Raw genomic sequence first — 14,790 nt, forward strand, 5'->3', positions numbered from 1 at the left:
ATGCCGCGGAGCAACTGGCCCCGTGAGCCACAGCTGCTGAGCCTGTGCGTCTGGAGCCCGTGCTCCGCAACAGGAGAGGCCGCGATAGTGAGAGGCCCGCGCACCGCGATGAAGAGTGGCCCCCGCTTGCCGCAACTGGAGAAAGCCCTCGCACAGAAACGAAGACCCAACACAGCCAAAAATAAAATAAATTAAAAAAATATGGGCTCACAAAAATTTGAGGTCAATACCAAATGTAAAATAGATAGCTAGTGGGAAGCAGCTGCATCGCACAGGGAGATCAGCTCGGTGCTTTGTAATCACCTAGAGGGGTGGGATAGGGAGGGTGGGAGGGAGATGCAAGAGGGAGGGGATGGGGGATATATGTATATATATAGCTGACTCATTTTGCTGTAAAACAGAAACTAACCCAACATTGTAAAGCAATTATACTCCAATAAAGATGTTAAAAAAAAAAATTGAGGTCAAGTTCAAAAGTCTCAGTGACTTATCTTGATACTAATTTGGCTTACAAGTATTGACTTTCTCCATTATCTTTTGTAAGTTAGGCTTTATAAATATATTTAAAGTCCTTAAAATATAGCTCAATTTTAAATCTGTTAAATTTAGAATTGGAAAGATAAATAGTGGCTATAGTGTCCATAAAAATAAAAAATTATATAAGACTTTTATGGAAAAGAAAAACTCAAAGACTTTAAAAAAATTTTTTGATTGCAGTATAGTCGCTTTACAATGTTGTGTTAGTTTCTACTGTACAGCAAAGTGAATCAGCTATACGTATACATATATCCTCTCTTTTTTGGATTTCCTTCCCATTTAGGTCACCACAGAGCATTGAGTAAAGTTCCCTGTGTTATACAGTAGGTTCTCATTAGTTATCTATTTTATATATAGTATCAATAGTGTTTATATGTCAATCCCAATCTCCCAATTCATCCCACCCTCCTTTTCCCCTTTGGTATCCATACATTTGTTCTCTACATCTGTGTCTCTATTTCTGCTTTGTAAATGAGATCATCTATACCAATTTTTTCAGATTCCACATATATGCGTTAATATACGATATTTATTTTTCTCTTTCTGACTTACTTCTCTCTGTATGACAGTCTCTAGGTCCATCCACGTCTCTACAAATGACCCAATTTTGTTCCTTTTTATGGCTGAGTAATATTCCATTGTATATATGTACCACATCTTCTTTATCCATTCATCTGTTGATGGGCATTTAGGTTGTTTCCATGTCCTGGCTATTGTAAATAGTGCTGCAATGAACACTGGGGTGCATGTGTCTCTTTGAATTACGGTTTTCTTTGGGTATATGCGCAGTAGTGGGATTGCTGGGTCACATAGTAGTTCTATTTTTAGTTTTTTAAGGAACCCCGTACTGTTCTCCATAGTGGCTGTATCAATTTACATTCCCACCAACAGTGCAAGAGGGTTCCCTTTTCTCCACACCCTTTCCAGCATTTATTGTTTGTAGATTTCTTGATGATGGCCATTCAGACCAGTGTGAGGTGATATCTCATTGTAGTTTTGATCTGCATTTCTCTAATAATTAGTGATGCTGAGCATTTTTTCATGTGTTTGTTGGCCATCTGTATGTCTTCTTTGGAGAAATGTCTATTTAGGTCTTCTGCCCATTTTTTTGATTGCGTTATTTTTTTTTGATATTGAGCTGCATGAGCTGCTTGTATATTTTGGAGATTAATCCTTTGTCAGTTGCTTCATTTGCAAATATTTTCTCCCATTCTGAGGGGTGTCTTTTCGTCTTGTTTATAGTTTCCTTTGTTGTGCAAAAGCTTTTAAGTTTCATTAAGTCCCATTTGTTTATTTTTGTTTTTATTCTCATTACTCTAGGAGGTCAGTCAAAAAATATCTGGCTGCGATTTATGTCAAAGAGTGTTCTGTTTATGTTTTCCTCTAAGAGTTTAATAGTGTCTAACCTTACATATATGTCTTTAATCCATTTTGAGTTTATTTTTGTGTACAGTGTTAGGGAGTGCTCTAACTTCATTCTTCTACATGTAGCTGTCCAGTTTTCCCAGGACCACTTATTGAAAAGCTAATCAATAAATTAGTAAAGTCACAGGATACAAAATTAATACACAGAAATCTCTTGCATTCCTATACACTAATGACGAAAGATCAGAAAGAGAAATTAAGGAAAGAATCTCATTTAGCATCACAACAAAAAGAATAAAATACCTAGGAATAAACCTACCTAAGGAGGCAAAAGAACTGTATGCAGAAAACTGTAAGACACTGATGAAAGAAATCAGAGACAACAGAAACAGATGGAGAGATATACCATGTTCTTGGACTGGAAGAATCAATATTGTGAAAATGACTATACTATCCAAAGCAATCTACAGATTCAATGCAATCCCTATCAAATTACCAATGGCATTTTTCACAGACCTAAAACAAAATATTTTACAATTTGTATGGAAACACAAAAGACCTCAAATAGCAAAAGCAATCTTAAGAAAAAAACGGAGCTGGAGGAATCAGCTCCCTGACTTCAGACTATACTACAGGGCTACAGTAATCAAGACAGTATGGTACTGGCACAAAAACAGAAACATAGATCAATGGAACAAGATGGAAAGCCCAGAGATAAACCCACGTATCTATGGTCACCTAATCTATGACAAAGGAGGCCAGAATATACAATGGATCAAAGACTTCTATTTGTCAGTGTTTTGTCTTCCATTGCTGTTGTCAATTATTGTATAAAATTCTATCCAAATTGTTAGATATTCTGTGCTTATGGTCTCTAATATATCTCCCCTTGGGGAGATTAAATTCTTTTCTTATTTTTTAAGATTGCTAATACTGTATCCTTGTATTAATAGGAAGTATCCTCTGTTCCTATATGAGTTAAAGGGAATTTGGACTAAAAGAAAAACTAATACCAACTTCTCAGAAAGAATCACATTGGCTGATTTTGCAACTCAGGCAGTGGTCTTTTGCTTTTTATTTTCTCCCTGGTAGCTCAGTTTGTTTTTTAATTAAAAAAATAAGGGAGCCTTTACCTATGCTCTGCCTTTCTAAAGTGGCAAGTGTACAAAATCAATATCCAAAATAGGAACAAAAATTGTGGGAATTTTTATGTCCAGGCAATCTCTGAGGACGAGGAGCAATTGACAGAATGGTTGCCCTTTTTCCTGTTCTGATTCACATGTTCTCTGTCTCAGGTGAATAAAGGAAAGATGATCATTCAGAATGGAATGCATTGGTTTGCTTCAAATCTTATGTAAATTTGTTAGGACTAACCACTAACATGCCTTGGGCCTTAGCTGTGAAGCTTGCAAAGTAGGGAATCCTGTTAAGGACAGCTATTACAATGTGACCAATCTCTACTCTTCTAAACTTACCAAAGAATTTCATTCAATATCCCGAGGTATTGGAGATGAATATGGTTTAGTGATAGTATGCTTATTTTCTGGATTTCTGGAAGTATTGATGAAATTGTATTGGCAAAGAAAATATTAAATGATTTAACTCCCTATTGGAAATTACATGATTACAAGAGAAAAACTAACTCATAGGTCAGGCAATGAAACAAACTAATAAATTTTAATGTTAATTAATTATAGCATTGTCCTCATTATCCTCAAAAGTGCAAGCAGTTGAGAAAATAGGGTTTTAAGGAGTAAAAGGGTTAAAATCTGTGACCAAACAGATTTATATTGTCCTAAAGGCTTATCTTTCACCAAAAAAGAAAACCCACATTCTAATTAATTGAATTAAGCCCAGAATTATAATTATGTTTGATCAAAACCCTGAATATGAAACTCTATAAAACAAATAAAACCAAATCATAGACTCCATGAAGTCATAACCTTGTATAGGTTTGGAGACTCAAGTGTTTCATTAAGGTAGAAAAATCATAGTTTTTTGTTGTCTATATTCATGACTATTAGATAGCATAATCCCTCAAAATTTAGTCCACTTTTGGTCTACTTGTTTTCATTCAATTCCACATGTAAAAAATCAGAGCTTAAGATTTCATCTGGACATGATTCTTAAGCCTGAAGACTCACTTGAAATAGAATTATTGTCCTCTATGGATTGCTTATCCCTCTTTTCTCAATTTCATGAAGATAGATGAAGTAGGTTGGGTCAGAAGGCTATCCTCTTAATCTGATTTTTATTACTGGACTTGCCTCCCATTTTGACAGAAGACTATCAATGAGAAATGTTACAAAAGGGATTGATACTACAATTTTATTTCCTTCTAAGATTGTCTCTTCAGAGTTTGTGACCAGTGTGTACTAGATATTGCCTGTTTATTCCTTTTGTCCCAATGAATTATTAATAATGTTTCCTTTCACTCACAAATATAATCTGGTTTGGATGATAAATTATATGGTCACCCCATTTCTACGTTGCTTCTTATAACTGATTCAGTTTGGGACAAATTTTGCCTAAGTTTATCCCTTTCTTGTGAGAGCTATCCTAAAGTGGCTATGAACCTCAACACACACTGACATTCTTACTTTTAGCAACCACTTTCCACTTTCCATAGCATTTAGATCAACAGGCTCAGTATGCTTAGGCTGCTTGTCTTCCTATTTATGCAGAAGTATCCCAAGAGTTACCAGATTTCCAACTTGCAATATCTGTGTCCAACCACTAAGCCAATGCTAAACATTTTGTGTATTATTTTGGAAGCACCAACTTCTGGTCTAAACTCCTGTATTATTAGTGACAGATTTGTATAACAAATAGACCTAAGTATATAATAAATTGAAGTTCTACTACCGATATGGCTGAGTAAGCTCCTAAAGACCAAACCTCTTACTGATCTGGACAAAATACCAAAAAAAATAAAAAAGAAGAAATTAAAAAGAAAAACTACTTGAAGACATTTGAAGACAAACAAAAGCAGAAAGTTTCTAAAGGGGAGTCAACGTTTGGAAGCAGCGAATATCACAGGGTGATTTCCCCATTTTTTGTAGCTTTTAGCCTGAAAGATATCCATGTTTGGTACAGCATGGGGTAGCTCAAACCCCAATAGTCTTTCTGGAGGACAAGAATTAGACTAATATAGCAGCTACAAAGTGAGGACTGGGAGAGGGAGAAAGAGACAGAGAGAGGAAGACAGACCCAAACTCTGTATTTTCTCTGACCAATCTCTGGCTGACTCATGATCTCAGTTGCTGGGGCAGTTTGCAAGCAGAATAAAGAATTAAGAATAAAGAACTGAAATGAGATTTGAGCTGATGTTGAAGAGATGTTTGCAGTTTGGGTCGACAGAAATTAATTGCCTGCTAATATGAATGAACAAACAAAAATAACATTTTTTGGAGAAATCTGCCAGAATCCTGAGTCTCCACAACATAACACTGCCAATGTCTAGGATATGAACCATAATCACAAAGAAGCAGGAAAATGTAAACCAGTCTAGAGAGGGAGAGGAAAAAAAACATTCAAAAGAATCCAACTGTGAGATGACCCAGATGGAATCAGCAGAAAAGGATTCTAAAGTAGCTGTTAAACTATTCTCAGTGATGTAAAGGAAAACATATTCACATTGAATCAAAGAAACACAAACTGTATAAGAAGAACCAAATGTAATTTCTATATCTGAAAAATGCAGTATCTGTATTAGAAATTCACTAGTTGGGCTTAGCAGAATGAAGGTGATAGAAGAATAAATTTGTGAAGATGAAAATAGATCATTAAAAACTATTCAATCTGAAAGACAGAGAACCAAAAAGACTGAACAAAAATGGCAAAGATTTGGGTACTTTTGGGTCAGTGTCAGATATTCTAACATATATGTAGGTTTGGTTCAGAAAGGAGAGGAGAAGAAGGAAAGAATGGGGCATAAATACTATTTGAAGAAATAATGATCAACTGAAAGCAGAAAGTAATTCTCCTCACTAGTGGGAACTTGAAATGTCCAGACCTGAACAGTAGAAGAGGCAATACTCACACTGTACACAGCATAAGCACAGGCATCTGCCTATAGCTGCATCGTCTCAAAAACTTCATTTTGCCTATCAGGCTGCCTGATACAGAACAAACCCTAAGGAAGCAAACTTTTCTGTGAAAATGAGTTCATTATGACCTGGTACTCAAGGACTATATTTTATGAAAGTGCATAAGCAGTCTTAGCAAGTCCTAACCGAACCTGGAGTTAGTTGACACAGTTGACCAAGAGGTGCAAAGTGGGCTTCAAAGAATGACTTCACTTTCCATTTAGAGGGATGAAGAAGGACTGGGCTTCCAAAGAGCTTGTAGATCCATGAATTAGAGGGAAAGAGAGTTCCCAAGACTTCTTTTCCTAAAAAAATTTCACCTCCCTGTCTTCCTTCCTTAGAAACACCATCACTATCAAATCAATTTTAAAATATTATCCAAGTCACAGGAAGTCATCTTGAGATAAAGCTAAGTAGAACTTATTTAACAGAGGTCATTATTACTCATTAAGACATGTGGGTGCAATTTATTTTCTTTCTTTTTATTCTGCTATTCTCTTTTTCTTTTTATGTATGTAATAAAATTATGATAAATATCTTCATATGGTGAATATCCATCTTCTTCTCTACACCCTACCTTAAGTTCTTAAGTTCCCCTATCATTTATGAAAACTTAAAATTTTAGGAACCTCACCCTCAGGGTTGGGGAGTGATTGCAATATTTTTATTCTTCATTTGGAAGTATAATGTCTCTTTACAATAAAACCATGGAGAATATAGGGGAGGAAGTAGATCTTAATATGTTGATTTGTTCGACCAAGTCACCAAAGCTTTTAGCATCTTGCTGCTCAAAATAGAGTTTGTAGATCACCTAGGACCTTGCTAAAAATGCAAAATCCCTGGCCCCACTCCAGACCTACTGAATCAGCAAATGCATTTTAACAGGCTCCTTAGGTGATTCTTAAGAAAATTGAACTTTTAGAAGCACTGCTCTAATACAGCTTTACACTCTTTCTCCTTAAAAAAAAAGTATAATCTTTAGACTTCTTTAATTTCCACATCTTCATCTTTCACATCTTAACTGACCATCTCTTTTGTATATGTCATTTCATTATGTGGCTCATAGCATTTTGATGGCCAACAGGATGGACAGAGTCAGCACACAGAAGAAATCTGAGGGGCGTGGTGAATGTTCTTTAATCTCTTCAGTGAATTGATATCTAAAAGGGTGGAGCTCTCCTCAGTGTCTGACAGATGTTCCCAGACATTGATTAGGCAGGTTCTATGAATTGATGCAAAAAATAAAGGTCAGGCTAGAAATGTGGTAGCTGGTAATTACGTAGGGGAGATGGCAGGGAGGATCCTTGTCAAGCATTCCTATTCCTAGAAAGACCTTTAATGTAAATTAAAGGGTCTTTAGTGTTTTAAAAAATTAGATGAATCAAATCAAAATAAGGAGTCTGATGGCAAGCAATCTGATATTCCCTTGTTCTTAGTATTGTTAATGCTTTTCACTAATGAAATCTTCTCATGCTTGTTCACATACAATTCTTTTCAAAGGAGAAATCAAATAAATTCTAACACATACATGCACACACATGTGCATGCACACACTGGCACAGCACTGATAAAAATGGATCTAGTCACTGACTTTGGATATGAAAATACTACTAATGCATAACGAGGTCAATAATCATAACCCAGACTTCCAAAATGTGAGGCTGAATTCGTATTTCAGAGTCCTGGATAATCAATGCCCTGCTTTGATTCTTGCATTCCCTTTCATTAATTCTGGGCTGACACATGGCCTACTCTAATTAGTCCATATTTAATGGAGGCAGTAACTGAATGTCAACACCAGGGCAGGTCACCAAATGCCACCTCTGCTCTTAGAAACCAAGGAAACAGCGGAGACAGCACACCAAAGGCAACAAGAAACATGGAACAGTAAGAATATGGGGGAGGAGGAGGTGCTGCTAATGAATGATAATGAAGTGAAAGAGGCCAAAGTCTATTACAAGCTCTGAAGTTAATAATAATCTTATTTTCCATTTAATGAGGTAGGGCGAGACTTCAGAGGAAAGGGTAAGACTGTGATGTTAGAAGCAAAGTAATGTAGGCTAGAGAGAGACTAAGTGAGGGCTTCCTTGTAATAGTGTGAATTGAGTGAATATAATAATAGAAGGCAAAAATTATGCTCAAGATTTTTTAGCCTATTATTTTAGTCCTTTTAAGCCATAGAATATTTGCAAAAATGTTTCAGTTATGGTTGAGTGAATGTTTGCTGCATGCTCTTTGAGTACTTTGAGTGGTATTTTGGGGGTACAATTTCTTATCATGAATTTGATTAATTTGTCTTTTACAATGTTCCTGTCCATGCCTGTTGCCATACAAATAAAAAAAGCTGAGGTACAAATATTAGGGAGAGAATATTTGTGAAGTGAATTATTCCTTATAAAAAATATTCTGTACATATATGGAGGTTCCTCATAATTTACTAAAGTTTTATAGTTATGTTCATTCTATTATTCTCAATAGAATACAAATCTTTCAATTGGGAAAAATGCCCAGCACCCCCTAGGGCATATATCCACAGAGTTCTGTACATAGTAGGTTCTCACTAAATGTGTTAGAAATGTATACACTTTTCAATGTTCATTTTAATTACGAAAATATTATTTGAGTGCTTATCACAACAAGAATTTTCTCATTGAGTACTAAATTTTTGAATTCCAAAATCAGCTCTAGGGATTATAAAGGATTTCTTATAAAGTATATTACAGACTGATATTACGATTTGACTATGTTAACTTGCAGTTTTTCTATAAAGATTAGTTGATTTGGGATAGGAGATGGCAAACAAAATATCATAAAAAGCAAATCTTTTCACTAATATTTTCTTGTGGATTTCCAAGACTGATGCCTAATGTAGTGAGACAAAGCTTCTTTGAATGTCTTAGAATTTAAGTAGCTGTGCTGTGAGGATTTAAACAATACCCAAGATTATTTTTTCCTGCTTTTAAACAGAAATACAAAGTCTAAGCTTAGAAATGTGTTTCTGAGCCTTTTAATAAATACCATGATAATTCTGCATATATTTAGAAGAGTCATCTTTAGAAAGATTTGCTTAGTACATCGTAGTAACTCAGTAAAAGTCAAATGAATAGATCTGTAAATATTTCCTTTAATTAGCTTTGTAAGTTGGATCAAGTGTTGTCTCTGCACACAAAAATTAAAACTTAAAATAAATCCCCAGGCAAGGAATAAGTGCTGGGATCCTATAGCTTGGTTTTTGCTCCTGAAGTGATTTCAATCTTATATGCAAATAAGACACATAAATCAAGAACTAGGGAAGCAGCATGATGTAGGTTGTGGTAGATTGTTGATGGTATTAATTAATGTTATCTCTGTGTTTATGCTTTTGTTTTATAACTATCTAATTCCTTCCCATTCTGACTCTGGGCTGGCCTTGTGACTTTCTCCAGCTAATAGAATGTGGTAGAAGTGACAGGGTGTGGTTCTAAGACTACATCTCAAGAATCTTGCATCCTTCTGCTTGGATCCTCCCTTTCTTGCTCATTCTCATCCCCTGTCCATGCCATGTGACCATGCCTGGACACCTGGAAAATCAGACACACATGGAGAGAAGCTGCAGTGGCCCAACTGAGAGTCAGTCAACTGTCAGAAGCAGATGCAGTCCTGCACAGACAAGCTGAAGTTTACCACAGATTTGGGAAACCACCTAAAACCAGAAGAATTTCCTAGCTCAGTCTAGTAAGAGTTTCCAAGCAACAGAATCACAAACTGAAAGAATAGTTGTTGTTTAAGCTTCTAAATGTTGTGGTGAGTTGTTATACAGCAGTAGCTAACTGATACATGAGGTTAGGAACTGTGGATCTCGGATATGTTTGCTGACCTTTCTAAAATTTGTTTTCTTATATAGAAACACACTATCCTTATCAAATTGTTGCAAAGCTTAAATTCGTGCTTCATGCATTTCCTTAGATGCACTTAATAAACAGAAATTATTACTGTTACTGCTACTCCTACTACTAATATTGCTATTGTTAAATTACTACTATGACTGCTAACGCTACTACTATTACTATGAACCAAGAGTTATAACAGTGATAATTTAACATGCTATGGACATATGGGGAAGGTGGATCTTAACTGTCTCTTTAGGTGCTAGGGAAGGCTAACCAGAGGTGGTTACATTTGAGCACAGCCATGAAAGTTCTTTCAGGTATGAAGAGGTTTTGAAAAATGCTAGCAAGAGTGACCTATATTGATAAGGGAGACAAAAATAACTGGATTGGTATAGTATCTCACTTGACAAAACTTTTTCAGAAACAATTATTTATTTTATTTTCATAGCATCCAAAAGGAAAAAAGCAGAAAATTTTATTTTTATTTTATGATTTAGAAATACAGAGTCTAAGTTTGCAAGAGCTATTTAAGGCAATTCAGTTTGAAAATCATGAGCTGGATTTAAATCCAGGCCTTCTGACTCCAACAAAAGGCTATTTCCCAATTATCACAATGCTTCCCCTTATACCATATTACTTCTCTAAATCAATTAGAAGTATCGATCACTGCAGCATGGTTTACAATAGCCAAGACATGGAAGCAACCTAAAATGTCTATCGACAGAGGAATGGATAAAGAAGATGTGGTACATATATACAATGGAATACTACTCAGCCATCAAAAAGAATGAAATAACGCCATTTGCAGCAACATGGATGAACCTAGACATTGTCTTACTGAGTAAAGTAAGTCTGACAGAGAAAGAGAGTATCGTATGATATCACTTATATGTGGAAGTTAAAAAAATAATACAAATGAACTTATTTACAAAACAGAAACAGACTCAGAATGAAGTCTGAACTTAAAGTTCAGACTTACAGTTAACTTACAGTTACCAGAAGGGTAAGGTGGGGAGGAGGGAGAGTTAGGGAGTTTGGAATTGACATGTACAGACTGTTATAAAAATTTTTTTTAAATAGAATTTTTGAAAATTTATAAGGGAAGTATTTATATAAGATTGTCAGTATACTTATGAAAATATATCCCTTAATTTAGAATATGCTAAATCTCTCTTTAGATTTTTCCAACTACATATTTGACAGTTAGGCAGAGATATTACTATAATTAGGTTAATATTGAAAATTTTTGTATTCCACATTTGTTTTGTCTTAGTGTGTGTGCGTGTGTGTGTCTGTGTATGAGAGAGAGAGAGAGATAGAAAGAATATATCCCATAATATCAATATTTTGTCCTATTGCATTAAAAATTTTCCAATTCTAAGAAACAGACTGCTTAAAGTAATGTGAGTTTAAAATGGAGTATCCTTATTTTCTTTAATTGGGATTATGGAAAAATTTGAATTACTTTATTAAGGCTCAGGGAAAGAATTTCAGTTTGTGACATCTAGGAAGACCTTTCTGATATGTAGTAAAATCCTATCTGTAAATGATTTGGGATGCATCTTGTGACTAAAAGCTAAATAAAAGAATATATTTGCAGACCATTAACATCTTTTTAAAGGTTTAAGTCACATGGAATCACAAAATCCAGTTTCTGATGCCAGCAATTTCACTGTAAATCACATTTAATGTGTTTTCTAGTTTAAAAATGCCATTTTACAAGCTATTACTTGGTTGTCTGCCTTCAGGCCAAGGGTGGCCCTGATGGAGTAATAAATTTTGACGGAAATTTGGCTTATTAACAGTCTCCAAATTATGCTGATAATTGTCCCAGGTTTATAGAGATTACTGTCATTATATTTCACTGAGTCTCCAGCATAATCCACAGAGAGCTGGGCCACAAAGCTGCCACTAATACTGCCACATGATATGTAACTGGATTGGCAAAGCACCATGCTGAGTTTGTAAAAAACACCAAGTATTGTAGACTGAATTTCATATGCTGGTATTACTGCAGCCCAGATCTTGTTTCTGAGTTTTAGCCTCATATACCCAGTGATCTAACACTCAAGAGGCCCATATTCACCACAAATTTGGCATAAGCTAACTGATCTCCTTCCTTTTGATAACAGAAGACCACTCAATGGAAAAATGAGCAAAGAATTTGATGAGCCATTTCACAAAATAGGGCATTCAAATGGCCATTAATCATATGAAAAAGGCATGCACTCTCACCTGTTAATCAGTGAAATACAAATTAAAACCACAATGAGATAGTATTATACCCTTACCAACTTGGCTAAAACTTGGAAGAATAATACCAAGTGTTGGTAAGGATATGGAGCTATGGGAACTGTCACATACTTCTGATAGGAGTATAAGTTTTTGCAACCACTTTGGAAAATTATTCATAATTTACTGCTTTAGTTTAAGATACATACTCTATAATTCAACAATTAAATTTCTAAGAGAAATGTGTATATATATGCAATAAGATACACACATGAGAATGTTCACAGAAGCATTATTCTCATAGTTCCAAACTAAAAATTACTCAAATATCCATCAACAGTATATAATGTTATATTTATACAGTGGAATCCCATGCAGTGATATAAATGAACGAACTATTATTATATAGAGTAGCATGTACGAATCTCACATGGATAACGTTACGGGAAAGAAGCCAGACACAAAAATATTTACTCAACTGTTTCATTTATATCAGTTCCAAAAGGGGGAAAAAAAAAACAAACTATAGGGATAGAAATCAGGACTTGGCTACATTTAGAAAGAAGATAGAGTAGTGCTTGCGGGGGAGCACTGGAAGACAACTGGGATACTAGCAATAGTCTATTTTTTGAAGTTTGGTGGTGGTTATTCAAGTGTTTGCATTGTAATAGCTCATTGAATAGCTGCATACCTAACATATTTGACTCCCAGAATGGACAATATTTTTTAACAACTTTCTTTTATATATGACAGTTATTTTCAGTAATAATCACAAAATAATCAATAATAATCCATGTTTTCTAGACTCATCTTTAGTTCCAAAGCAACTAAAACAGAACCTCTCGTATCTTTAAGAGAATGCAGAAAGAAATGGATTCTGAGAATCAGAAGGAAAAAGGTCTCTTCAATGAAGAAAAAGCATTGGGAAGTATTAAAAAGGTTAAAAATGAGATATAGAAAGTTGCAAGAAAATATAAAATGCAAAATAAATCCTATTTTTGTATTCTAATTAATTGATTTCTATTTGTTTTATTGACTATCTTTCTACTTTTAAGATTTTTAAAATTAACTTCTAGATAAAACAATTCATTTTGGTAGCCTTTTATGCTCAATAATAAAAATATTTTGAATTACTGATTGTTCTCTGTGTACAGCTTTGTCTAAATTCTATATTGCAGCTTGATTTACACTTTGAACAAGAATGATTTTAGAGGATGTTTTCATATTTCTATGCTGTTTTGTTTATTTGAGAGGTGGTGGTGTTTTTCCTGTGATTTTTAATATGTATATTAATTGCAAAAGAATGACTAATGTTTGGAATTTGTTAAAATTTTCCTTTGTAGCATAGTCAGTGATAAAATGTAAAATACTCTGTGAAACTTTCAGAAGAAAATTGTATATGTACATAAAATATACAATTTTATTAAAGTTTTGTATTATTTAATTAAATCCATATCCTTATTTTTTCTGTTTTGTCAAAAGGTGAGGGCAGTATTCTCAAGTTTCCTACATTGATTGTGATTTTGCCAATTTCTGTTTCTATTTCTTACAGATACTGCTTCATCTGTTTAAAAGTAGGGATTGCGATTATATTATCACAGTAGAATTTAAACCAAAAAGCATTAAAACGGATGAAGAATGTTTTATATTGACATTTAATGATTAACAAAGTTATTTTTTTTGTGGTTTGTGACATTTCATCACTAATTACAAAACAAATTTGTACTTAGGTTTCCCAGTTAAGGTAAAAAAATCAGAGATACCTACTCTTTAGATTGTATCGAACAGCCCTGTTTATTATCTTCATAACAATTGTTATTTTGGCTTGTTATTACTTTACCAAGTAATTATAAACACACTTGAAACAAATTAAAATCTAGTAACTCTCAGGAAAGAAATGGAAAATATCAGCAAAAGAAAATAAGATAGAAGGAAGACCCAAATGGACATTTTTAAATTTTTTTCATCTTTATTGGAGTATAATTGCTGTACAATGTTGTGTTAGTTTCTGCTGTACAACAAAGTGAATCAGCTGTATGTATACATATATCCCCATATCTCCTCTCTCTTAAGTCTCCCTCCCACCTTCTCTATCCCACCCCTCTAGGTCATCACAAAGCATCGAGCTGATCTCCCTGTGCTATGTAGCAGCCAAATGGACATTTTAGAAATGAAAAAAAAAAAAAACCCAAAACCAAACAAACCACAATAGATGAAATCAACAGTAGAATGGAATGGACAGAGGAAAGAATCAGTGAACTTGAAAGTAGAGCAATAGAAATTATCCAATTATCCAACAGAGAGAAAATAGCCAGTGACCAGAGAAATTATTAGAAATATCTTTATATTTATTTTTATCTAATATATTTTTCCTATTCATTGCTATTGTACATTGCATAATTTATATAATGTTAATACAATAATATATTTATGTGTATATCTGATTAATTAATAATTAGGTATGGGAAGTCAGATTTTAAAAGACATATGTCCTTTGTAGACATATAAAATCTGGGAAAACATTCTAAATTACACCTTCCTGCCTTCGCCACGCTGGGTTCTATATTCTTATATAAATCAGCTGTGTATGTGATCCATCAACACCTCAGTGACGAGTAATAATTCCGATGGGCAACTGTAAGTGAGAAAGCTAGAAATTTTGATTAAATGGCTCTACATTTCCATGTAAAAAATGTGTA

At 34.4% G+C, this 14,790-nt stretch overlaps 1 long non-coding RNA gene across 1 annotated transcript in view; it reads right to left on the minus strand.

Annotated features, from left to right (window-relative positions):
* The window catches only part of LOC309635489, a 456,622-nt gene extending 442,240 nt beyond the window's left edge, over positions 1–14,382 (minus strand). Inside the window, exon 1 of the long non-coding RNA XR_014248858.1 lies at positions 13,721–14,382. This is a non-coding gene — a long non-coding RNA (uncharacterized lncRNA). The remainder of the gene's footprint in view (positions 1–13,720) is intronic.
* Between the last annotated feature and the right edge of the window lie 408 nt (positions 14,383–14,790).

The sequence above is a fragment of the Balaenoptera borealis genome, assembly GCF_965194805.1.
Source record: "Balaenoptera borealis genome assembly, chromosome: 10".
In the NCBI taxonomy this organism is placed as follows: domain Eukaryota; kingdom Metazoa; phylum Chordata; class Mammalia; order Artiodactyla; family Balaenopteridae; genus Balaenoptera; species Balaenoptera borealis.